The following is a 26,333-nucleotide window of genomic DNA, read 5'->3' on the forward strand; positions in this document are numbered from 1 at the left end:
CTCTGAAGCTGATGACACCTCTCCCTCAACCAAATGATCTGCTTCCCCTGACTGTCTAGGACTTATTGGTCTGCTCTGTTGTGTGGTAATCCATGGACATTGTGGAGAGAAGAATCACTGAAGCAGGGAGTCCCCAGTAAAGTAAAGACCAAAGTCCACTGAGGCAAGGACTACCATTGCAAGCAAACTGTAGAGGACACTCAGTTTCATCTACCTTTTCTGCCAGCATCAACCATGTAGCCTGCTCAGAGCCTTTAGCACATGGGGCTGGACCACAGCCCTACTGTCTCCTACTGGAATGGAATTAGCTCTATGGGGGAGGGAAGCTTTGCGACCTTCAATTTGTTCTCAGTTCTCAGTGTTCTTGGGAATATCTTCAGAATGTCACACCGCACTTTTAGAAAAACTGCCAGCTGGACATGTTGCCTAGAATCCTGTAATTTAACCCGTGAAAGGTGGACTGTCCCCTAAGATTCCACTTGCATCAGAATAACTGATATATGCCCAACCAACAGGTTGACAGCACCAAGTTAGGCGAGGCCTTGAGAACTGATACTTCAGTAACATGGCCAAAAGTCAAGGAATGAGGAAATACAATAGATGTGACCTAAATTAACACAAGTTAACAATGCAGAGAAACCTATGGGGAAGACTTTCAAATACAACTTCTTGCATAAACAACCTGTCCTCTAATGAATGTCTAAGGTCAATGCTGTTTAGAACTGAGCTCCTCAACTGTGGTGACCACCAGACAAACCTACTTCAATCTGAGAACCTCTTGGAACACTTAGTTTTCAATTTGCAAAAGAATAACATACTCTAAAACAAATAAATTATCATCATTCCTATTAGGTTAACTTCAGTTACAGAATGAATGGAAACAAATTCCAACTCATCAACAGATTGTTAATCTATCTAATAAATATTTATTCAAGCTCTGTTGCTTCTGCCTCATACAAGAAGCTGGGGAAAAGAAGATAAAGGTGAACAGGCCATGCCCTCTGTCTTGAGAATGCTCAGGAAAAGCTGGCGTTTCCAACCAACCCCCCTTTGTTTTCTTATTTAATTCAAGCTGCTCTAACAAAGTGCCATGACCTCAGACTTTGGTGACAGATATTTATCTCTCAGCTCTGGAGGCTGGAAGTATGAAAGCACGGTGTCTGTGTGGTCAACTTCTGGTGAAGGACCTCCTCCAGTTTGTACACTGCAAACTCCCAAGAGATGATGGGGGTTCTCTGGGATCCCAACCTGCAGGATCACATCACCTCCTGACACCCTGTCTTCTAGCACAGTCATATCAGCAGTCATGATTTTAACTATGACTATGATAGTGGAGAAGTGGTAGTATAATAAACTCTGACTCAAGCTACCACAAAAAGTTTATATGACTGCTTATATATTTTTCTTGTTAATTTTTCAATATGATTCTTAGAATATCTGGCACATGGAAGACAGTAGATGTGTATCTGCTGAATGAAGAAATAACACAAACTCTGCCAACAACTCGATGGTACCAAGTTATCATGAACCTTTGATATTTCATGTGTAAACTGAGTTAAAAGCGTTAGACTGTGTCCTAAATGGGTTTTTCAAAGAATATAAAGTCTACAATTACACCAAGATTAACTGGAGGAGGAAAAAAGACTGTGGTAAAGCAAGGCTGAGAACCATTAATGTTACAGAAAAAAAAAAAGAATTGTGACTGTAGGTTCCCCTATCCTCAGCATGTTAATGTAGAGAAGTTCCCCAAGGGTGTTCTACACAGTCTACCACTCTGATAGGGAGAAAAGCTTTCTCTTGTCAAGAGGCTCAAGAAGTCATCTGAGGTCTCTAGCACCTGCAACAGTTTAGCCCTAAATAAATATTTGTTTCCAAGGGCCTGCCTAATCACTTAACAATGGAACTCCTCTTAAAGGTCTCCTTTGATGTTAGCTCCTGTCGCTAAGGATGGAAAGAGATGCTCTCCATCTTTCCATTCAGCCCAGCTCCTCTAGACGCTGGCCTGTGGAAAATTACTTACTGTCTTTAGACTCCGTTTTCTCCTCTATGGGACAAGAATATTAGTAATTAAAGGACTATAGTGAGAATGATGTAACATAAAGAAATAATGGCATCCCTCCCAGCAAACGCTCCACAGAGGTCAGCAGCAGTCTGTACTAACCCGCAAGACTGTGGCAGCTTACTGGCTTTGTCTAACATCAGTGCCTCCCAAACTCTCCTTGAAATACCATTTTTCAGTCCAATTATACTTAATACTTCTCTTAAAATTACTGTAGCCGAGTCTTATCTCACACAAGAAGTCAGTGAAATCAGAGACATGATGTGCTTGTTATACTTTTTCAAATGCACATGACAATAAATAATCACATAAGCATTTCTTAAAAGAAAGTCTAGGTACTTAACTCATTTCCCCCATATCCTGAAAAACATTAACTTGGGATTTCCATCCAAGATCTTGTCGCCAATGTGTCTGATCTTCTGTTCTGAAAACTCAAACTCACCTTTGTGAACACATACACAACCCTCGCCAGGCAGAGCAGTGATCCAGATCACCTAAGGATCCTAGTTAGAAGCTACCTGTGAGTCATTTAACATCTGAGCAGTACAGATGACACATTTGGTTCTTGGATGTCCCCCACAGGCCCATGTTGTCAGCTTGTGACATGACCAGGAGGTGATGGAAGAGACATGAAGAGCAGCCTTGGGGAAGAAAATGGAGTCCCTGGAGTCAAACTCTTGAAGGGGATGTGGAGACTCCAGCTGCTGCTGCTTCCTCTGACCTTCCTGCTTCCTTTCCTTCCTCCATCCCTCCTATTTTCTGGCTGCCACAAGGTTAACAGCTCTGCTCTACGCTCCCAGCTCTGTTGCACTGCTCTCCCAAGCCAAAATGCAACTGGCCCAAGTTTCTACGATCTAAGGCACCTCTGAAAGTGTGAGCCACCACAATCTTTACTTCTTTAAGTTGACTGTCACAGGGATTTTGTCACATGAAAGCTGACTAACATAGTTTCAGAAATGACTCATGGCTTTCCAAAGAAAGAATGTCATGCCTGGCTCTCCCTTAAACTCAAATACTTACATCATTTTCCTGTCAAGAAAATTAACATAAGCAATCATTGCAATTACATGATTTGACTAAATGAACAGCTTTTCTGAAGTCCAGTTGACAGAATAAAACATCTCTGTAATGTACTAAATTAGCTGAGATATAAGGCATGTAAAAAAAATTGTGTCTGTGTTCATGGATGCACATGTATGTGCACTCCAGTGTCTTCCCCAGTCACTCTCTGTGGGAGTTTGAATGGAATGATTTCATAGGCTCACGTATTTGAATATTTCAGAAGTGGCACTGTTTGAAAGGATTAGGGGGTATGGCCTTATTGGAGTAGGTGTGGCTTTGTTTGTATGTCACTGGGAGTGAGCTTTGGGGTTCAAAAAGCCAAGCCAGAAGAGAGTCTCTCTTCTCTTCTGTTGCCTGCAGATCCAGAAGAACTTCCAGCTTCTTCTCCAGCGCCATGTCTGCCTGTGTGCCACCATGCTTGCCACCATAATGATAATGAATAAACCTAGGATAGATACACCCCCACTTAAGTGCTTTCCTTAATAAGAGTTGCCACAATCATATCATCTGTTCACAGCAATAGAACACTGACTAAACATTCTCCACCAGTTTTTTTAAAGATTTATACTACTACTGCTAATAATAATAATAATAACAATTATTATTACTAAATTTATTGTATAAGTGTTTTCCCTGCATGTATGTATATGCAGCACATGAGTACAATGTTTGAAGAGGCCAGAGGAGGGCATCACAACCCCTGTATCCAGAAATGGCATTTTTTTCTAAAAGCTAGGTTTTAAAATTTTTCAAATTCTAAAAGTCACAAAATGCATGCAGCAGACATGGTGGCACTTGGCCAAGAACAAGAGCCCTTCCTTCCCCAGCAAAAGCTCATGCAGACCTAATCACAGACAAAGTGCTCCCCTCCCCTCACTTCTGCAGCAGAGCTTACACCAACAGAAGGTCACTCTGCTTCAGATGTCCATGAAATGGCAAAAAAGAATAGTTATTACTAAACTATACATATAAGAATTGACCTACGGTGGCATTTTGCATGCATTTATGGATTCCAAATATTTAGTCTTTCTGTGAGAAAAAAAAGTGTAAGAATAATTGGTAGTATCTTCGCTTTTAACTGCAAATTATTCCAAAGCCCTTTTAATAGCTGCCACTTACCCATTTCTAGGCTGCAGCAAATTATAGTTAGAGGAGACGGGAGCTGACAGCTCTTTTTGCTTGTGAATGGCAGGCTCTTCCATGGTGGGAAGGCCCTTGAGCCTTCATTTAGGTACATCCACTCTGGGCACACACAAATGGTGCTCCATGGAACAATAATAACAGTACTCAAGCTAGTCTGCTGATTCAAAGAAGCATCGTAGGCTTCCCTAAGGCAATTATCAACATTAAGGATGCACAGGGCATGCGGGGGAGGGGTTGATTTGGAGGGAATTAATAAGCAGACATTATTAATATTATAGACTTCATCTTCTGAGGACACGTAGCCCATGGAACAGAGAACTGGGTCAAAGACACACAGTATGCATAAAAAATTAAATTATTTTCCAAGCTAAATTAACACCTAATAAAAGGGGAAAAAACTGAATGATCACTTTTGGTCCCTGGAAAGTGGTACAACCAACCTGTCCCCAAATATTAAAATTGTATGAATGCAAAAATAACTCATAAGAGCTTGCAAAACTCACAGTAACAAACCCTGTTACGTTCCTGGTTCGCAGCTGTAACTACATGGAATATCTTATTCCAGACAGGGACCCAGCAGAACCACTTAACAAGCATGTGTATGCTCAGAGCCAGGAGCTCCTGCCGTCCGAACATGATCAAGAATCCAGATACTCGAGATGAAATTCCTTTCTACAAGGCTGGCTCTTCTTCAAGCTAACTCACAGCCTGAAGATCAAAACAATAAAATAAAAAGGCGCATTAGAATGACCCCTAGGAAATACATTTCACACTTTGTCTTTTCAAAAATTCAAAGACTCAACAGATAAAAGGAGAGCAAGCAACACACAAATTAATCTCTGCTCAAAAGATGAGCGGTTTACTTTTTAATTAACATTCTGTCCTTAATCCAAAAGCAGAAGAGAAACACAGACTTGGCATTTATGGCTCTTACAGGAACGTGTTACCTTTCCCCAGGCTCTCTCTATTCTCATTCGAATGTGTTTAAAATTTGGATATGTGTGGAGTTCCCTTAAACAAACAGCTTGGGGTGGCGGCACCCAGAACTGTGCCTGTGGGAGGAGACAAGAAAGTCAGACTTCCTCCTCTCCTTGAGGATCCTATCATCTAGGGGAGGATTTGGGCACACACACACTTAGATTCCTTTTCAGTGGGACAAGGGAGATTTGGAGAAGGTGATGGCAAGCAATTATGTAGAAGGAGGTGCAAAGCAAAATCCCTAGTTTAAAACGCCAGCACCTCACCTTGTCTTCCACCCCAATGGCTTCCCTCCATCCTTCCTTGGCTTCAGATCAACATATGGGATGCAGTTGGTTACCTTTGTAACAGTCACATACTGAAGAAGCAGCCAGAAGGCCACAGCCAGTATCTCTCAGTGGGCAATCCCAAATACATTATCACTTTGAGACACCATTTTGTTATTTGTTTAGAGGGACCAGGGTCTCCTGACAGACAAAATAAGCTATGTAAGAGCTACAGCACGTGTCCTCCCTGGAACACTGAAATCTTTCCTAGAGATGATGCAGGGGAGTAGATATGGGTTAAGTGTGTCCTCAAAAGTGTCCACACAGAAAGCTTTGTGCTCAGTATGGTGATGTCTTTAAGAGGTCTCTGGGGTTGAGCTCTGGTTTTCTGTCCTGCCATGCATTCCTGCTTTTGTGATGACGTCACTCTTGAGGCCTTCACCAAAGCAGGGTTCACAGCAACACCATGGCCCTGAACCTCTGGAACTGTGAACTAAGCAAAATTATTTTTATTATAAAATACTGACAATCAGGTGTTTGGTGAAAGTAACACACCATGGCCTGATATAGAGATTAAGAGGTAGAGAAAGGGTGATCCTTTTTAGCACTCTCCCATTGTGCCATCTTTGAAAATCTTGTGATTAGATGCTCTGTGCCAGGAAGTAAAAGTGCACAGGAGATTGAGAGAAGATTGACAGGGTACCATATGGGGAAAAAGACAAAATAACAAAAAAAAAAGGGGGGTTGGGGATTTAGCTCAGTGGTAGAGCGCTTGCCTAGCAAGTGCAAGGCCCTGGGTTCGGTCCTCAGCTCTGAAAAAAAAAAAAAAAGACAAAATGACCGGGTACCATGGTTAGATCTATGTGCTCCAAGGCCAGCTGTGGAAATGAGGAAGTCGACAAGCACATGAATTGTACTTTTTCTTTCTATTTTTGTTTTCCTTTTCTATACAGAAGCATGAAATGATCCACTAGGGAGACCTGCCTATTTATGAGGCCAGCATGGACTTATGAAGAAGACTCTAAAGATGGAAGCAGGTAGAAAAAAAAGGAAGAAGACAGACCTAGCAGTCATCCAGAGATCTCTGAAAAGGGCTTCTTAGCACAGTCACCTGAGGCTCTGCATAAACATGGATTCCAGGAACTCTCCCAAAATCAGAATTTCTGGTGCCAACATTCAAGCTTAACCTTTCCAGCGGGTTCTGGTGACCTCTGTGAGTTCATTGATAACTTCTTACTTCCAAGCATCTAGGCCATCTACAAAGTCCTACTTGCTATCAGCATAGTCTAGCCATCTCCCTCAACACTGACAGCTAAAGAAGCCATGAAGCAGGATACAGACAACAGTCAGTGACAGCCCAGCCCTGATACTAGGTCCTCTTTATCCCTAATTCAGTCCTTAAACACTAGGTTCCACGGAGCTCCACCAAGAACAGGAATGCCCACTAAGCACTCCTTTGGGCTTGGCCTGAAGGAGAGTATCAGCCAAAAAACTCTAGGACTCCTCCTTCTTCCCTGGGAGGGCAAATCACTCCTATATCCCTACTTCTCTGGTTGCCATTAAGTGCTCAAAGAATAAATTGATCAACAAAGTCTATAATGGGGTTCACAGCAGTCCTCAAGGCATCAGGGACATATGAAAGGTGGCCACCTGTACCATGCAGACTCAGAAAGCACACCTTGATATTAGGAAAGCCAGTAAATTTGAAATTTTAATCATTATGCAAGGAGCAGAAAACACTATGAAGTTTTTGATTATCATAAGATTTCAAGTGACAATGGCATATTTTTCCTACTGAAATTAAAAATAGCATGTGTTTCAGATTGCCAGCAAACTTAAATACAAGAAAACAGTCACAAGTGATCTGCAATGTAAGCTTGCTGGTGACATATTGTGTTAGAAATACAATTTTAGAGGACAGGTTTTTTTTTTTCTTACATATTGATTAGTTGAAAAATATATAAGCTTTTATATCCACTGTACCATTGGCAAGGCCAAAGTTTCTCTTTTTATATTTTATTTCATTGAATATTTTCTTTCCAAAGTTTCTGCTATGACATTTTTTTTTATCTTGACCACATATGGTCAAAATTTCTACTTATACAAGAGAAAAAACTTTTAAAAGTTTATGAATTTACCCTAATCAGGTGGCAGGTTATTCCAATCAAGATCTGTAAAATCCTCAAAGATGTTTAAAGGAAGTACATGACAGAGTCATGGGGTCAGACCTCACAGCTGACAGTTACGAAATGGATCATGGTATCATCATGGCAAGGGGAACAGTGTAACTCACACTGGCCTGGGTGTCTAGCTAGTTGATCATAGTATTCTAGAATCCAAAAGGAGGAGAAACTTGAGAAACCACTATTATTTGAATTTGATTTGAGACTGTGTTCCAAGTGTCCATTTAAAATTTAATCCCACTGCAAAGTGATGAGAGTGTAGAAAGCTAACCTTACGGTGGTATTTAAAGGTAGAAATGACAGGAGATGGTTGGAATTAGATAGAATAAATGGAATTAGATAGATCATGGTGTGGAGCTCCCATAACTGAGCACTGACTGACTGTTTCTTAGAAGGAGACGCCAAAGGGGACACATGTACTCTTTCACCTCCCATGTGTTATATTGAGCCAGCACGGAAATCTGCAGACATAACAGATGCAGACCCTCAACCTTGCACTCCAGAACTTTGGGATAAAATAAACTTCTTTATAAAGTTACTGAGCCTTAGGCATTTTCTTATAGTAATGTGAAAACAGACTAACACAAATGCCTAAAGACCCTTCGCTTGGTCTGTGAGAACGGAAAGTTCCAGTGCAAGTGGATGAAGGTGAAGCCTAAATCACAAGAACAAAGCTTTGGCTTTTCAACCAGTTCCCAGTCTACAGACTCAGGACGAAGGTAAGGTCAGTTTCCTTTGAAAATGAATGCTACCATACTGCCAAAAGTATAGCCTGCTAATGTCTCTCTCATAATGTACCTACACTCAGTGTTTGCACACACGGTCCATATATTGGAGAGAAGGAACGAATCAGGTCTTTCAGGAACTACTGGACAAAGGTTTTGATGATACCGTTTCCAAGATACCCAAAAGCCCACTGTGGCCCCACTCAGAAAAGGAGTTTATGCAGGCCCAGTGATCTTAGGAGCCTTAGCTCAGGCTCTGTGAGCCTGACATCACCCTTGGCTATTTCTTCACTTTTGTAGTGAACAATTAGAGCAGACCTCCTCAGTGACTGGCAGCATCCCCACACTGAGGAAGCAAGAAGTTGTCTATTTTTCTGCAGGGGAAGCTGGCTGGAGAGGGTCAGAGCACGTGTCCAGAGACCCAGTTCTGCTCTGTTGCTTCCAAAGAGAACTCAGCACTTAAGTTGAAAGTTGCTAAGTGGGCGCTTTTTGGTTTCAAAGAAATGGGCTCAGCTCAGCACTTGGACATCAGGATAAATCATTCCAACAAGGAAGAGTCCAGGCACTATCAAATTTCAATTGCTAGCTGAAAACCCTGATAGCTACTCCAGATATAATATGCAATTAAAGTCCAGAAACATAAATTATCAAGGCCACAGTCCTTCCAGAATATAATAAATGAAGTGTGGGCAACCACATATTGGTAAAGATCCCAACCCCCCAGTGTATGTCACAAATGCCTGGTCACCCACAAGAGCTGGGGAAGAATTAAAAGAAACAGACTTTCCAAATTCAACATTGGCTGTCTTAGGGACAAAGGTGAAGGGGACAGAAGTGTTAAGGTCTGACACATAAAGAAGCTTTGGCATTCTTGCCAGTTGTGGTTTTCTCTGTTTATGCCACCCAAGGGCTCTGTGAGACAAGGAGATCATTAAAAGGCAGGAAAGAAGTGACCCACTTCAGCAGAGGTAATACAATAGCAGAAAGGTAGTATCCTCCTCTGGCAAGCTCCTGAAGTTCTAGGGTAGATCTGGACCCAGTGGAATGACACTAGGGCAGTAACTGAGACCTCCAGGGTATGGGACACTCCACAGCCAACATCATGTGCCTCAGTACGTCTGAAACAATCTCTGACCACAGCTAGAAGCTCTTCTGTCACAGTGACCTCAGGCAAGGCTGATCTTCAACAAACATGGGGACAAGGAGAGTCACATGTCAGTTATTCCTGAATGCATTTGAAAGCTGTCCCAACCAGGCTATAAAAGAACACAGAGCAAGCACCCATAGGTAACAATGCTTCCTATCATACAACACCCACTGGCACCTCTTATGGGCTTAGCATGGAACACCTACATAAATCCTCCAGGTTACTAAGGGGGAAAGTCATTGACCAGAAAATAAGGTGGCATGAGTACTGCCAGCAAGATACAAGTGCTCCAGGAAGCCAGCACTGGGGAATGCCAGAAGGCTCCCAGAAGACAGGACCATCTAGTGGTATCATGTGGAGCAGGCATTGTGGGCTCAAGTCCTTCTGAGTCCCTCTCTGTCCAGCAGCAGCCCTACAGACTATGTGATCCTTTCTGTGTGACTCCTCCGCTGGCTGATATCTGCTCTTCACATTTATCTCTCCCTCATCACAGCTAAGCCAGAATTCTGAGCTCTGTTAACTGCCTGCTAGAGAAGGTCTATGTATAGTTCCTCTCTGTCCCTCTAAAGACAAATATAGGAAACAGGAAAGTAAAAGAGAGACCATGGCCCTTCTCAACTAATTCTCCCTGAGTCTCTCCTTGTCTGTATACAGCTCTCTATAGTGGCAACTGTGAAGTGAGCTCTCCCTATACACTGAGATTAGCCTGCTGCTGCAGGGCAAATCAGCCCATAGCCAGAGACCCTCTTTATCCATGAGCCTCTCCTTTCAGGCTCATCACACAGGACATTCCTCACACCTGCCTGCCAACTGAACCCAGGACTCACAGAGAAAAGTTATCGATAAACATCAAAAAAAATGAAATAAAGTGGCAAACACACACAGAGCAAGCCAGGATGATGCACAGAGCTAAGAAAAGAGCCACATATGAAAGGATTAGAAAATAAATTAGAAGAAACTAGAAGGATTTAGAATCCATCTCAAGCGCACTGGTAGAAAATCCCTCCAGAATGGGAGAAGGAGCCTAGCTGATACCTGGGCCGTCGCTAGTCCCATCCTCTACTGGCTGCCTGCTGAGGTTTGGACTTTGTGTTCTTGATTCTCTTTTCATTTCCTACCTGGACAATATTTCTCTCAAACTGGAGCCTGGTCCTCTGGATCAGAACCTGCCAGGATCTGGCTAAGATGCAGTTCCTAGTTTCTCAAGAATCTGAGGCCTTCTCAAAACTAAGAACCACAGATCCAGGCCCTCTCTCGTTTGTACAAACTGCCAGACCCACACTGAATCACTCCTTTAAACTGCTGCTAAAAATCTGAATGATTTAAACTGATGACTAAATTCTATTAGAAAGTGTCAGATTCTAAAAGTAGTAGTACCAGCAGCCATATTGTGACCAACCTGGAACGATTTATACATGGAAGCCAGGAAGAGCTTATCACAGCATCGATGTTGGTAACCCTGTCACTCCTCAGGGAAAAGACATGGGTATCTCTTGTTGTCTCATAAATAAAAACCCAGGTCTGCCGGGCAGTGGTGGCGCACGCCTTTAATCCCAGCACTTGGGAGGCAGAGGCAGGTGGATTTCTGAGTTCGAGGCCAGCCTGGTCTACAGAGTGAGTTCCAGGACAGCCAGGGTTATACAGAGAAACCCTGTCTCGAAAAACAAAACAAAAAAAAAACAAAACAAAAACAAACAAACAAAAAACCCCAAAAAAACAAAAAACAAACAAAAAAAAAAAACCAGGTCCATGGTCACCCCTCAGCCTGCCTACCCAGTTTAACATAAGGCTGTGGTTCACCAGCCTGAGGGCTCTGGACTTTAGTTCCTACAGAGCCAGAGTCCACTCCTTTCACAGCCTTTGACAAGAATACCTCTTTTTCCCCAGTAAAATCCATTCCATTTCTTTCCTACATGCTGACAACATTAGTTGTCCTATTACAGGCCCTTGTAGAACCAATAATTTCATATCACATTCCTCATTCCCTTTGAAATGTCCCATACAGGGGCTAGAGAGATGTTTCACTAGTTAAGAACACTGATTCTTGCAAAGAGCCTAGTCTTCCATCCCCAGTATCCCCATATGGTAGCTCACAACAAAATGTAACTCCTGTTCCAGAAAATCTCATGGACTCTTCTAGACCTTTGCAGGTACCAGACCTGCATATGGTACACACAAATGCAAGCAACCAAAATGCTCATATACAAAGAATAAAACAAGCAAATCTTTTTAAGAAACATCAATATAGAATTCTGGAACCCAGTGATGAATGTACATTTATTGCCTAGAAGTTGTGTGTGTGGTTGTGTGTGTGTGTGTGTGTGTGTGTGTGTGTAATTCTGGAAGAAGGCCTACTAATGATATAGACTGTGCTGATAGTCAATAAATATGTGTGAATGGACAAATGAATTTAAAGTAAATTTCAGTTATTCACTGAGGGCAAATTTGGATTCAGGAGCAATTAAGAATTTAAGGTGGCCAGGTGTGGTGGTACACTCCTTTTTAATTTCAGCAACCAAGAGGTAAAGGCAAGCAGATCTCTGAGTTAGAGGCCAACATGGTCTATGGAGTGGGTTCCAGGACAGTAAGAGATACACAGAGAAACCCTCTCTCAGGAAAAAAAAATAATAAGTCCATGTTTTTCCTTCTCCTGAAAGTCAAAAGCTCTAATGTCTCTCTAATAGTAAGAACAGCATGTCACAGTGAATTCTCTGCTACGCATGGCCCTAAATACTCTCTTTTGCTTGTTTTTTAAATGGATGAACCCAACTCTTTGATATAATTTATAGATTTGGAAAGAAGATGAAATCCATTACTAAGGCTGGTACTGGTCCATTTCTCTGTGCATTGGTCTGATATGATCGTGAACCATTGTCTTTGAAAGAGACATGATCTCTGAAATAAAAACTGACCAGGAAATCTTCACAGTGTCTTCTTATATTCCATCCACCCTCACAAGCCATGACTGACCTCAGAGTTCTTCACTGTATACCTTCATGTGCTAACCTTATCAGCAACAAATCTGAGAAGATTCTAAATGAACCTCAGCCAGTAATAATTTCAGCAAAGTGTCTAGTACACAGAATGATGTCTTCTGGGAGCAGGAATCTCCATTCTGTCCCTCTTCTCTCTGCCTTCTTGCAAGCAGCTGGCTACCACTGGGGTGATGGCTTACTGACATGTCTGCTCCTCCACATGCTCCTGAGGTGGCAAAACTCTTAAGACAAATAGCTTCTCATCTGTGGCCACCAAGAGCTGTGATCCACTCCACACAGTGTTCCAAAGCCATGTGCTCAACCAAGACAAAACTGAGTATCAGAAATGAAGGAGACAGAGATGCTGACAGCTGGAACTGTCTCTTAAGATAAACTGCAGTAAAGGTGCAACTGTGAAGTGGTAAATGGAATCTTTAAATTGTTGACTACATTGAGTATGTTGAGTGTGAGCAGAATTCCTCAGCTTCACCAGAACCCTGCATCTTATGAAAACAACCCTTTCTATGACTCTTTAAATAGGTTGGACACTGGATTCTCTTTCATGTTATGCACTGAGCCTGATAGACAAGAAGGAAGCACCGCTGCTGAAGGATTCACACCATTCTTCTTGAGAAGAGAAAGGGACTAAAATTTTTACATACTGAGGATAGTATGTAAAGACCTGCATCCAGTGCTCAGCTAACTGGCCTTTCATGACTGCAGGAATGGTTTCACTTCCTAAGCAGTCTGTAAACTCTTTCCAATGGCCCATCTCTGTCTTAAGTCTATGCTTCCGTTTATGATAGTCTAGTGACTAAACTGGAGTTTATCTTCCTTTTAGTCCACTCTAAAAAGCCCTTACTAAATGACCATTGAATGGGTACATGAGCTACCGAGGAAGGAGCTAGTAAGCCTGTACGCTAGCTGCTGCCTTCCTGAAGGAACTTACAGAGCAGAGTAGGTACCCAAACAAACGGTGGCCAGAACTACAAATAGACTGGACGCTGTGGCCTGAAGTAGACATAGAATGAAATGTCCTACATGGAACATTTTTAAAAGTGAGAATGATGCTACAATTAATTTTGCTAGAACAACAGAACTGTGTGAGTCTGTCCCTTTAGACCATGGTCCTCCTCTTCTTCCCTTTCTGTATTCATGCTCAGAGTAACTTTGAACCTGGCTGACAATCTAATGAACCAGTTTTGGTTAAGAAGAGTGTTGAACACCTTGTATCCACTCACATTCCACTGAAACTTTAAGCAGTCACTTACTTTTAAGAAGTTTCTAAGTGATTCAAAAAGGATGCTTATGAAGTGTTTGGGGACCACTGAGCTTCCTTTACAGACAACATAACCATATAAAACTCAGAGTTCCTGTCTGTAGTTGGACAGGTGTAAACAGCCCTTTTCTCCGGACGTTAGAATCAAGAGTTGGGGAAGATCCCTGAACAGCATCCTCCAGTCTCTATTCTCAGTGGAAATTAACAGTGAAGTGAAATTTCGGGTGAGCTGGACTTACATGGGTTTTTATTTGAACAAGCCAGATCAATAGCCTCATCTCTTATGTTGGTTCACTTAATTTATAATCGAAGATATTTATCCTAGTGTGGCAATTTAAGTTTCTGAAGCAATGATGTATGAAGTAAAGTCTAGTTGAACTTTTAAGAGAAAGGGTTCAGGCCTCTTAAAGAAAATTAAACAATCATTGTAGGTCTTTAAATGACTATGGCAAAGTGTTGGTGTTAAAAGCCTGCATAGAAACCACTGATAATACCAGTGACATCGACGATAACAACAAAACCAATGCACCAAACTCACCTTGAAACCAGAGACTGTGGATTTACATTAACTCCATCTAACAGATGTGAAAACTGAGACTGAGCAAGATAAGGAATTTCCCCTACCCAGCTGACTCTTGAAAATCAACTAGAATCCTTAATTAACAAGTGCATGTTTATTTAGTTCCAAACTTCAAAGAATCATTCTTTTTCTTTTCCCAAATCCAATCAGTCATCAATCCTCCATTTGTTTTCTTCAGTGGGTGGCTGAAACATACTGTCCCCCTTCCCCTTTGTCTGCTCTGGCTGGCAGCCAGCTGTGGGGTCTCAGTAGGGAAGTGGGGGTGGGGCAGCCTTTCCTGGTATCAGGCTTACTGTGGTATTTATTTATTCCTCTCCCCAAAACTGGATGTTTATTTGAGTATAGGTCTAGAAGACAGAAGCTGATAAAGTGTCAACCTTCCTTTGTTCCTCCTGCTGGCTTCCTGTCTCATCTTTTGTCCAGACTACAATGGGACAGAGTCTTCACTAAACCTGGATTGCCTGTTTTCCTTGCCTAAGAGACTTGGCTTTCCTGTCCATTCAATTCAGTGTTTAGCCCCCAGCAGAACACACTCCTGGCCTTGCCCAAACATTCCTCCACTGCTGAACTCTTGAAGCAATCTTTCTTTAATAGTAACCTTTCTACATCTTTTCCAAATGATAATCTGTGTACTTTTCTTGTGATCTACAAACCTGGAGTACTGGTAGTTACACTTATCTCTTAACTAACTGATTGTCTTATTTCATTCATCCATCCCTAGCAAAGCTCCAAATGTGGAGTGCCTTGATCACAGAACATACAATACTGTTCAAATAGTGTTGACCTATCTGACTGATGGAAGGATGAAGACATGGGTGAAATATTGTAACAGGCTAAGCCTTGAAATAATAGTTTAATTTAAAAGTCTTTATATGCACTTAGGACCTTTATTTACTGATTCATATTTTGTGTGTGTGTGTGTGTGTGTGAAAGAGAGAGGGGGGAGAATTCTGTCTAAATGCTGAGGACAGAATTCAAGGCTTTGTTCACCCCGAGCACACACTTTATTCCTCAGCTCTATCTATTCAACATTGTTTTTATAAAATATAGTTTAAAAATAAAGGTTTTTTATGCTTCTCTCATGCAAATCCAGGCAGATGTTTTTCAAATACTCTGAGCAGAAGATTAAACAATGATTGGGAAAATGACTCCAGTGAGTCTAAGCCACTTGCTGGGAGTGGAGCGGGTCCAAAGAGGATGCAAACGTATTCATTCCTTGATAAAAACTTGGCTTTTACATGGTCCCATTCAATGAAAGTGACAAGTGTTAGAGAAAATAGAATTTAGCAGCTGACATCACCATTCCCCTGCTTCAAAGACCCTTCATTATTAAGTGAGGCGTGCGAGTGTGTGCGCACGTGTGCACGCACGTATGAGACACTTACTACAGCAAAGAATATGCCTCATTTCCCCAAGCCAAAATGTTTAACTACTAGTCACCAAGTGGCCCACAATTGATGTAACTAAGGTAGCAATCCACTAGAAAAATCTAGGGCACGGTGGGCAGGGTAGTGTGGGGGTGGGCAGGAGTCAAGTTGAAACCAGCCTTACTGAGTGTTGTAGGAATTCACTCTTCACACAGCCAAAAATGTGCAGTCTGACCAAAGTACTCCACTGGCTTGACTTCCCAAGCCACATGTCTTCTGAAGGCCATGGGCAAAGCCAGCTGTGGTTTATGCATTTGGGTTAAAGAACCCCCAAACAGAAAAAAAAATATTTTGAAATGTATTATACTTCAAAATTAAGGGTAATTGCGTGTAGCAGCCTGGAAAATATATCTCATGCAGTACACTCAGCCACTGAAGCCCAGAGCACAAAACTGTGGTGCTCCAAATGCAATCTCAAACTGAAAAAAAAAAAAGGTACAAAGGGCGGAAGGAAGAAGGGTGGAGGACTGCTACAGGCTGTGACTCGGAGCAGGCTGCTGACTTGGGGAAACGGTTAAAATCCAACCCACCAATAGGTTCTGTGTGGCAGAAAACACCAGCTATTGCTCTCGGCACTACAGCAGCCAGAGGAGGCAAATAGAAGGTTGACATATAATTACATAAGAAAATAATGCCACAAGATTGCACAGAAATGTAATACCCAGAATGAGAAAGGACTTTATGTAAGCCAATGCCTTTAAAGTTTCTCCCTGACCTGCAAGAGGTCCTAAGGCACTGATATCCATATCCATTATCAGCTAATCAGCCAAGGGGCACTTGCCTAGCACAGGAGCAGATACAGTCCTCAGTTCCTGGATTCCAAGCAGACACTTCTTTACCTTGTGACCAGGCCTCTAACTGAGCCACGCTGACAGCTCCTTACCACTCCACTCCATCCATTTACCCTCTTAACTGTTATGGAAAGGTCACAGTTAATTCAGTAACCTGTAGTCAAACTCAAAACCTTGCTAGGAAACAGGGACAGAAACCCACTGTTTAGCTTTTTTCTGCCTGGGCTACAGGAAGGTGAGTAAAGTCTCACCATTTGACTCAGGAAGATAATGCAGTTTAGCAGTAAGGGAAGTTAAGGAAGACACTAAAGCAAATGAATGAACATAGAAGGTGGGGTCCCCATCGGTGAGTTCACTACCTCGGTGTAGGCTCCAAGGAATAGCCAGTGACAGAAAACTGGGGCAGTCCCTACTCCACCTGAAAGTCTGATCAGATTACAAGCAATTGTTCTGATCTCTTCAGAAAACAAAACAGAGGTTCTCAACCAGGCAAGGGAGGAGAGGGGAGGGCTGGGGTTGGCCTCTGAGCCACAGACCTGCAAAGGGTGGATACAGTTTTGCTTGTTCCTAACTGAGTGGCGGTGTTGGGACCTAGTGAACAGAGAGCAGGGAAGTTGGTGGTCGTTCTGCAATGGACGGGGGAGTCCTCAAAAAACAGAATTACTTAGTTCAAAATGTCAATGGTGCCAAGGCTGAGAAAATCAAGGACAAATAAAAGAGGAGATGGTCTGTAAGTAGAAAAAGAAGAACAGCAGCACTGCCCAAACAAGAGCCATCCTGCTTACAGGGCTCAGGTTTCCAGTTCCCTCGGTGGGTATTAGTCCAAAGTCAGAAAAAGCAAAGCTATGATAAACTGACATGTGCATCATGAAATATAGTCCCCTGACAACTGGTTCCCTCCCAGTGGGTTCCACAAATTTTCCTGCACCATAACTCAGCCATATTTTTTTTTTAAGTGGTGGCTAAAGAATACATTTTCCTCTGCAGAGATCTCCCACTTCTCTCTCTGATTAATAAATAGCCCTCATCCTCCAATTTTCTGATCTTGGCTCATATGAGAGGCCACAGATGGATCTAGATTCAAGTCTAAGGGCACCTTGAGAATGAAATATGCAGAGAAGGATCAACTCTGAAATTCTCCATCTCAAGAGCTAGATGCCATGGCAACCTGGGACACAGCCCTCTGAACTAAGGGCATTTCTTTTGTTGTTTTTCTTTCCCCAACAATGAGACTCAAACCTAAAGCCTAGGTCAAGCCCAAGTAATACCACTGAGCAGTACCTCTACCTGACCTGAGCATATCTTACTTATTTTGATATTTGAAACATTTTTAATTTATTTTGTGTGTCTGTGTACGTATACATGTGTGAGGGTGTGGGTGCACATGTGTGCTCATGCATGTGGTGGCCAGAGGAAACCCTCAGGTGTCATTCTTGGGGTACTCTCTATTTTTTAGACAACATCTTTAGGTGACCTAGAACTTGACAGTTACTCAGATTCTATATGAGACTAGTAAGTCTCAGATCTCCCTCCATCTCCTCCACGCCAGGGTTTTTTTTAATATGAGTTCTGGGATCAAACTCAGTTCCCAACATTACAAAGTCAAGCATTTTACCAACCAAGGCAGATCCTTAGCCAGCTCTGGTTTGGTTTTTGTTGTGGTTTGTTTGTTTGTAGTAGTGGTTGGTTTTTTATTTTTGTTTTTTGTTATTGTTGTTTGGTTGGCTTGGTTTTAGATGAGGTTGTCTATAATGCCCAGACTGTCCTGCTATGTGGAGAACATTCCTAAAAACATACAGGAGTAGAGATATCTCTAGATACCATTACACCAACAAGAGAAGGAAATAGCCAGAATATATAATGTGGTATGAAAAAAGAGAGAGAGAAAGAGAGAGGGGGGAAGGAGGAGGGAGGGAGAGAAACAAAAGTAGAAAAAAATCAGAAGAGTTGAATAAAGTTTAGTTCTAGAGCCCATGAACCCCGCGTCATGTGATTGTTCTAGACACCATCTATAAAATGGATAACACCATCCTGCTGGTGACACCATCTATAAAATGAAAAACACCACCCTGCTGGTGACTCCCTACTCCTTCCAAAACAGCATGCCATAGGGAAGGGTGTTAGCCAAGGATGAAGAGCCACACCAATCTCATGATCCAATCTTACTGACACAGTGCTTCATAATGCCTTACCTGGACACCAATCCCCTAGCCCACTGCTGCTTATCCAGAAATACCGTCCACCCAGCACAGAGTCCTAGAGTAGACCAAGTAGTGATTTGCCAGCATTTTCTACTGAGAAAAGCTGTGCTCTCTACATTAATTGTGACAACCAAAATAGTCCAACTGTAGCTTCAATTCCTAAAACTGAGATTCCAATTATAATCTGCTCAGATTCTGGAAACCAGTGTTTGTGGGGGCCAGGAACACAAAGAAACATCTCCTACTATTTATACATGTGACTAATTTCTCTGCTCAGCACTGGGCCAGGTTGTTGCTGTGGCTCATTCTGTTTGATGAGACAGCATTCCTTCACCCACACATATTCCTACCTCAGTACTTAACTGTTCGCCTCACTGTAGGCTGCTGACTAAATGCTGTTTGACTTGTACCTGAACCTATGGAGGTCTGAAACACAAGTGGTTAATGTAGTCATTCATTGTGGCAGGGCTTGGCAGGCTTCAGTTCCACCTACTACAGATAAGTTGCCATTGTTAACACTCAGACAACCTAGATTACCCAGGAAATTGAGCACAGCAGCCAATGTATGCATCGCGTATGCAGACTGGCTTTGCTGAACCTAAATGCACTATAGCACAGAATGGAAAGCCTTCTGGGGCCACACATACCACTAAAACCTCACCCTGTCTGGATGGCTGGCCTTCATGACCCTTCTGATTCAGACACTGCTTGTTCTTGGCCTTTGACTTTTTTTTTTTTGGCTACTCAGTCTTAAGCCCATGTCAGCGCTAATACCTGATCTAATGTGTAGCTACTACAAAAACCAGAATGGCTGCCTATGCGAATCTCCAAAAGTAATTAGAATCATGCACATACCGAAGACCAGGGATAAAATAGGAAAAGAAAGATCCGGGTGAGTAAATTTCCAAAAGCTAACAAACACTTGGCCAGAAAACAGTGGGTGGTTTTGATTTCCTTCTAAGTACAGTGAGAGCTACTGAGAATTGTTTGACTCTGCACCACAGCAGTAAAGAACTGGTCACTTGAGTCCCCTGTCCTAAGATAGTGGTGGGATCTGGGCCAAGCACAGTGTCAAATTCTATAAACAATAGCATTTTTAGGGTGAAGAGAAAGGCTGACACTGTATGTGGTTTAACAGGAAGCAGCGTCTTTCACTATTTTACTATTAACTATCAAACTATTAACTATCAAATTAACAATATTTGTGAAAGGGAAACAGCTAGATGCTTCTGAAAGCATAACCCCATGGATTCTTTTTTATGAGAACTCTTGGCAAGTTGATGAAAAAGATCCCAAGACCTCTAGAATTATTAAAGCATATTTTAAAAAACTCAAACCCCATATGGTGCTACGTATTCAGTATTTAAGAGTCAAAGTTTGTTTTCTGTGGCACTAAGGACAGAACCCATGAGCTGGTGCATGCTGATCAAGGATGTTCCTACAGTTCTAGGTAGTCTTGAACTAGTAATTATCCCAGGATTGCTTCTAATTCAAGATCCTTCAACCCTCAACCTCCTCAGAGGACCAGTCTTCTGCTTGCTTCCGTTTGTGTTTTAGACTGCTGATTCGACCTGCTAAGTAGGTATCAGGCTCTCCTCCTAGGCTACAACCTTAAGCAAACAAAGCACTGTGTTCGTTGACTTGAACTGACATTACACAACTCTTGCAGCAAACACTTGAGGCTTTGTAAGGCAGAGATATTTAGTAATCTCCCACCTTCTCTAAATTCAACAGGATGTCTAAACCAAGCTATCTACTTGGATGGCTGCAGGCATTGATGAGTGGTTGCAGACTTCAGTAAGAAACGCTCTGGCCCACTGTTCTGGATCAGTATGGCAAATACTATGTTGCTAGGAATGATCCTTCTGAAGCTTCAGGCCTGGACCAGACGATGAAGTAAGCACGTGTGCACTATGAACCTTGCCTTGCCCCCAGCCACATCCTCTGGGCCAGAGCTTCAAAGCCCTCCCTTCCTGCACACACCTCTCCCCACCCACTCACACCAAATATCCAAAGCAAGCAAATCACTTGAGAAGTCTCCAATGCAGTGCTGACATTTCAGAAACGCTCACCACTCAGCAGCTCCTGAAGAATTCTCCTGGTCTGCCTACTTTCTTTTCATTCTTTCCCTTGCCTGGGCCTTTCTCTGCTTCATCTGTCTTCCAGCTTTTCCCTCTGCCTCCCTCTCCTGGCCCAGCAAGCAATCTCTTCTATGCCTTCAATCTGGCTCAATCTCTGTGAGGGAGACAGGGAGGGACAGGGTGCATATGTGGGTTTCTTGCTGCTTCTGATAATGTCCATCGTCCAGAGGAGCATTTCTTAGGCTTAAAGCAACACAAGCTTTGAAATGACATCTTCCAAGGAGAGAGGGATACAGCAGATCAGGAACAGTTGGGCTTTTAATAAAGTGCCCTGGTCTTTATACCCTGACCCAAGCAATGGCCTCTCTATACCTTTCCTCAGCCTTCGGTTCTAAGGGAAGGATCTAACCAAGGCAGAGGGAGCCCAAAAGAACAGTTGTAGAGTGTGAAGGAGGGGACAAGAGTGTGGTAACCGCCCGGCTTCCCACTCTACTGACACCGGAATTATTTTAGGATGTTTCCCAGGGCTCTCTACCAGCATGGACAAGTCTCCTTCCACCAGTCAATAAAATATTCACAAAGCACATTGCTACCCTGTGCTAAAAGTTAATCTAGATCTGTGAACAAGGTCACCAGCCTGCTCAAACTTCCATCCTACTAAGAGAGACAATGATAAGATAAACAGATGAATAAATAATACCAAGGAGTAAAAAATACAGAAAGAGAAGCAGGGTAAAACAAGAGGACCCACACAGCTGTCCACCAAGGCCTTTTAAACTGAGAGCTGTGTAGAGGCCTGAAGGAAGCAAAGGATGAGTCATCTGAACATGTGAGAGAAAGCTCCTCAGGCAGAACAGCATGTGCAAAGGTCCTGGGGAGACAAACAGTAAACAAGAAAAATGTAAGGAAGTCAAAATTGTTGCAGTTAACAAGAACCTATTGCTGTTGGGGGCATGGTCACCCATCATGTGACCACATAATCTTTGGCCCAATGACTGTTCAGGGACTGAGTTTCCACAGACTACGGTCTCCCCAAGTTTGCTGCTCTGCAACTTTCTCCTGCTTACCCTTCTTCCTCACCATGAGCCCCCACCATTGATGTCATTCTGTCAGTTTATCATAACTCCATCTAACTTAACAAGAATCAAGTAGCAAATACAGTCAAAAAGGCCCTATGCACCTTTAGCTACACTTCTGAAAGATAGCAAATGTGCCATCGTGACATGTAGAATACCAAAAGGTCAGCTAGGAAGAAAGAGGGGAGGGGAAGGGAGGGAGAGAGAAGGAAAGGGGTAGGGAGGGATGGCAGGCAAGAAAAAAAAAAAAAAGGATGGAGTCTGTGTTACAAGCCTGCAAGTGACCTGGTTCTAAACTCACTAGTATCCCCAGTCCTGTAAATTGAGGGAGTGAAAACAGTAAACCTTGAAATAACCTTGGCAGCTAATGAAGAGGTGAGACACGTGAAAACCATAAACAGAAGCCTTTAGTAGATCGGCTCTCCTGCCAGCTTTCCCAATCTGACAATCATTGCATGTAAACTGGATTTTCCAGTCTCAAGTTGCTCTCAAAGATTTTTAGCATGTAAACGATAGTTATTTTTATTTGTACATAAAAGAGAAAAATTCAGAAATTCTTCCCTGGTTTCCCTCAAGTCACAATTTTCTTCCTGAATCTTAAGTTGTAGGTACTGGCCAGAGGCAGGAGGTCCACAGTCCCTGGGTGCATTTCATTGAACTCAATGCGCCTCGGGAGCTGTCCAGAGGCCCTCGGAGCTGTCCCTGCTTGAGGCCAAACTCTGCAGCGTCGGGTCAATCCAAGTCCAACAACCCTTGCCCCAGCTGCCTAGTTCAAAGGGCCCCAGGCAGAAGAGTCAATGGGAGACAGCCCCCACCCCCGAGGGTCAATGGGAGAGCGCCCCCACCGCAATGACGCTCGCTAGCACACACACACACACACACACACACACACACTTACATACACACACTCACACACACAAATATATGCCTGGCGCGTGCCCGCAGCACAACACGGACTTCCCAACCCCACACAAGCGCACCGCGGCCGGCTCAGTTCTGGGTTTCCTCTTCCTCTATGCCACGGGGCTACCGCGGAGCACAGCTCGCCCTCTCCCTCTCCAGTGCCCCACGCCCGCCGCTCTCCCGGGTAGGCGCGCGGTACGCCCCCTCCCACGCCAGCCTCTCCATCGAAGACCCTGCGCCCTCTGGGGGCCCCACAGGGAAGCCCCGCATGGCCCCGGGAGGCGGGTCTTCCCTAGCGAACGCCTTCAGGGGTCCCCGCAACCCATCCCGCCCCATCTCGGGAGCGCGCTCTCCGGGGATTCCCCTCCCGTCTGCGACACCCGAGCGAGCCCCGGTGTCCTCGCCGGTAAACTCGAAGCTGCTTCCTGGCTCTCTAGCCCCACGACTGCTGGCCGCAAGGTCTCAGGAGCACTCTGCCAGGTCCCAGCACCCCTACGCCAGTGGCGCAGCCCGCCCAAGCCCACTCCAGCCGACCCTGCTCCTGCCGTTTCCAAGGGTCCCAGCACTGAGACCTATCCCGGCGCAGCCTCCCGGTGTCCGCTTCTCCCCACCTCGTGCCTCTAGTCACTCGGGACGCCCCTTTGCCCAGACCTCCCAACTGCAGCGAGCCCGCAGCCCCCACCCGCCCGCGCCTCGGGGCCCCGGGAGGAAACAAAAGTGTCTCCTCGGCGCCCTCCTCTTGCCCTGGTCCCCGCCCGGGCCGCCGAGGTCAGCGACTCGGGCGCCACGCCAGCCCAGCAAACTTTACAAACCTGCCCGGGGTCTCTGGACGCGGCGACGACGGCTCCCAGAGGCCAGAGCGCCGGGGCAGGAGCCGTAGACCGGTGCCCGAGGCTCTGTCGCCCCTCTCGGAGCCGCGGTCGGCGGTGGCTCTGCCTCTATCTCGTGCCCATCCTCGCCCGCTGCCGCTGCCCGAACGCACGCACTTACACTCGGGTCGCCGGCCGCTGCTGCCGGCTGCCGCTGCTCTCACTTCCTCTTCCTTCCTCCTGCTGGCCAGAGACACATCTTGCATCTAGGAGCATCCCGCGAGCTGCCGCGAACTCTCCTCCTGGGCAGCCGCTGCGGAGTTGTCGTCGCCGCCCCCAGCACCTGCGCGCGGACACGCGTTGTTGGCGCGTTTGCTTCCCGCCCCCTCGCTGCTGCCCGCCCCCCTGCACAGTGCGGGACCGGGTGCCCACGACTTTTTTGAAGTCCTCCTTCTTAAAAAGAAGGAAATGTCACACAGTATGCATACCTCAACTCTGCTATAAATACTGTAGGCTGAGCATGACTTCTATGATGAGCTCAGAAACCGCGTTTTGCAGGCACTAATTAACTTCGTCACCCTCGTAGCGCCACCTCTGGGGGGCAGAGAGCTCATGGTACCCTTTTTAAGGTTTCATTTTGGACACCTTATTTGAGATTTTCCACCAAAGGGGAAAGTTCGTTGACCTGTTTTAAAATAAGTCCTCGAAGAACCTGCTGTATATGCCTGAACCCTATCTTTGTTTGCTCCGGGGCAGCACGGCAAAAATAACAGACCTTTTCCTTCTCCATCACCTACGAATTTATGGTAGTCTAAACTGCAAGCTTTTCTTCAGTAAAGCCAGAGACTCCCTTGTGTGCTGTGGCTTGGCATGAAGCAACGTGCTGTTACCCTGAATTTGTGATTTGTGTTTATTGTATTATTGTTGAAGTTATGCAACGTACTTCACTAATTTTCAAAGCAGAAATCAAATAGTTAACTCCCAACCTAGCAGGCAGGAGAGAAGTGACAATTGGAAAGTTTAAGAGAAACTTCTGTCCTCTCAGAGGCCTTGGAGAGGGCAGGGAGTTGCTGTGCATAAACTATATCTCTAGAAAAGAAAGGGACCTAGGGGTTCACCATAGAAGATATCAGAGTAGAAGATATCAGAATCTAAGGGAGAAAGCAATACTTTCTTTCTATTAATTATCAGAATATTTAAATATCAACTTTGTGCTAAACTGATCATTAGCAGCGATTAGGGATTTAGCGTGAAAACAAAATAAAATAGCTTCATTGTTTTTATATTGATTTTATCATTTCAATAAATAATAGTTTTACAGTTCCTATGTAATAAATCAATCAGACAGTGTATCAGGTTAGGATATGTGTATGTGATTAAAACTAATTTCACCAGATCTTTTTATTGACATTTGTTTTCATACTATATATACTAATCATTCTTTTCCCCTCCCCAAACTCCTCCAAGAGGCTATACATCTCACCAGCCACCTAACTCCGTGCCCTTTCTTTCTTTAAAAAATAAACAAGTGCGACTGGAGAGATGGCTCAGCAGTTAAGAGCACTGACTGCTTGACCAGAGGTCCTGAGTTCAATTCCCAGAAACCACATGGTGGCTCACAACCATCTGTAATGGGATCCAATGCCCTCTTCTGGTGTGTCTGAAGACAGCTACAGTATACTCACATATATAAAATAAATGAATCTTAAAGAAAATAAAAAAATAAACAAGCAACCGAAAAGAAAAAACAAAATAACTAATCCAAATAATGGTAGTAATAATGATAATGATAATAACAATATTAATAATAAACAGGAAACACATGCTTGTTTAAAAACTTAAAAACACAAAAGTGGGCACCAGAACATACAAATAAAGACCAATAAGACAAAATAAGCCCAAACAAAGCAATTTGAGACAATAAGTCTACAATAATATGATTGAGTTCATCTCGTGTGGGTCATCTAGTGCTAAGCATGGGGCTAACCTGAGGAGTGACTAATATATGCTGTGATACTTCACTGGAGAAAACTAAGTTTCCTTTGGTAACGGATGTCACTGAAGATAGCTTCTAGGTTAGGAGTGGGATCCTGTGTCCACTTCCCCCTCTCAATGCTGGGAATCCATCTGGCTTGAACCTGTGTAGGCAGTGAGCGCTGCCACAGACTCTGTGAGGTCCTACACAAACATTCTGTGGTATCTGAAGGGCAATTTCCTTCATTGGTATCCTCACAGTGGCTCTTACATTCTTCCTGAATGCTCCTGTGCCTCAGTTCCTAAACCCTGAGGAGAGGGTTGAAGAAGATACCCCATTTAGGACTAAGCGCTCCAGAATCTCTCACTCTGCATATTATGCAGCTGTGGGTCTCTGTTAGCTCCCATCTATTGCAGAAAGAAGCATCTCTGGTGGTTGCTGAATGAGGCACTGACATGCTATTATAGCAGAAGGTCATTAGGAGTCATTTTATTGCTATATTCCGTTAGAAGAACAATACTATTTGGTTTTCCCCAAGCCTATCCAGTCTCATGTTCTTGGCCACCTGCGGAGTGTCAGGTATGCATTCCATCTCATGGAGTGAGCATTAAATCCAAGCACAGAGTGGGTGGTTGGTTACTTCCACATCAGTTTTGCCTTTATAGCACCAGCA

At 43.8% G+C, this 26,333-nt stretch overlaps 1 protein-coding gene across 1 annotated transcript in view; it reads right to left on the reverse strand.

Moving 5' to 3' along the window:
• The window catches only part of Elmo1 (engulfment and cell motility 1), a 503,321-nt gene extending 479,368 nt beyond the window's left edge, over nucleotides 1-23,953 (reverse strand). The window contains exon 1 of the mRNA XM_028789271.1: nucleotides 23,689-23,953. The gene's annotated coding sequence lies outside the window, so the exon portion shown is untranslated. The remainder of the gene's footprint in view (nucleotides 1-23,688) is intronic.
• Nucleotides 23,954-26,333: the final 2,380 nt, after the last annotated feature.

The sequence above is a fragment of the Grammomys surdaster genome, unplaced genomic scaffold, assembly GCF_004785775.1.
Source record: "Grammomys surdaster isolate TR1022 unplaced genomic scaffold, NIH_TR_1.0 125807, whole genome shotgun sequence".
In the NCBI taxonomy this organism is placed as follows: domain Eukaryota; kingdom Metazoa; phylum Chordata; class Mammalia; order Rodentia; family Muridae; genus Grammomys; species Grammomys surdaster.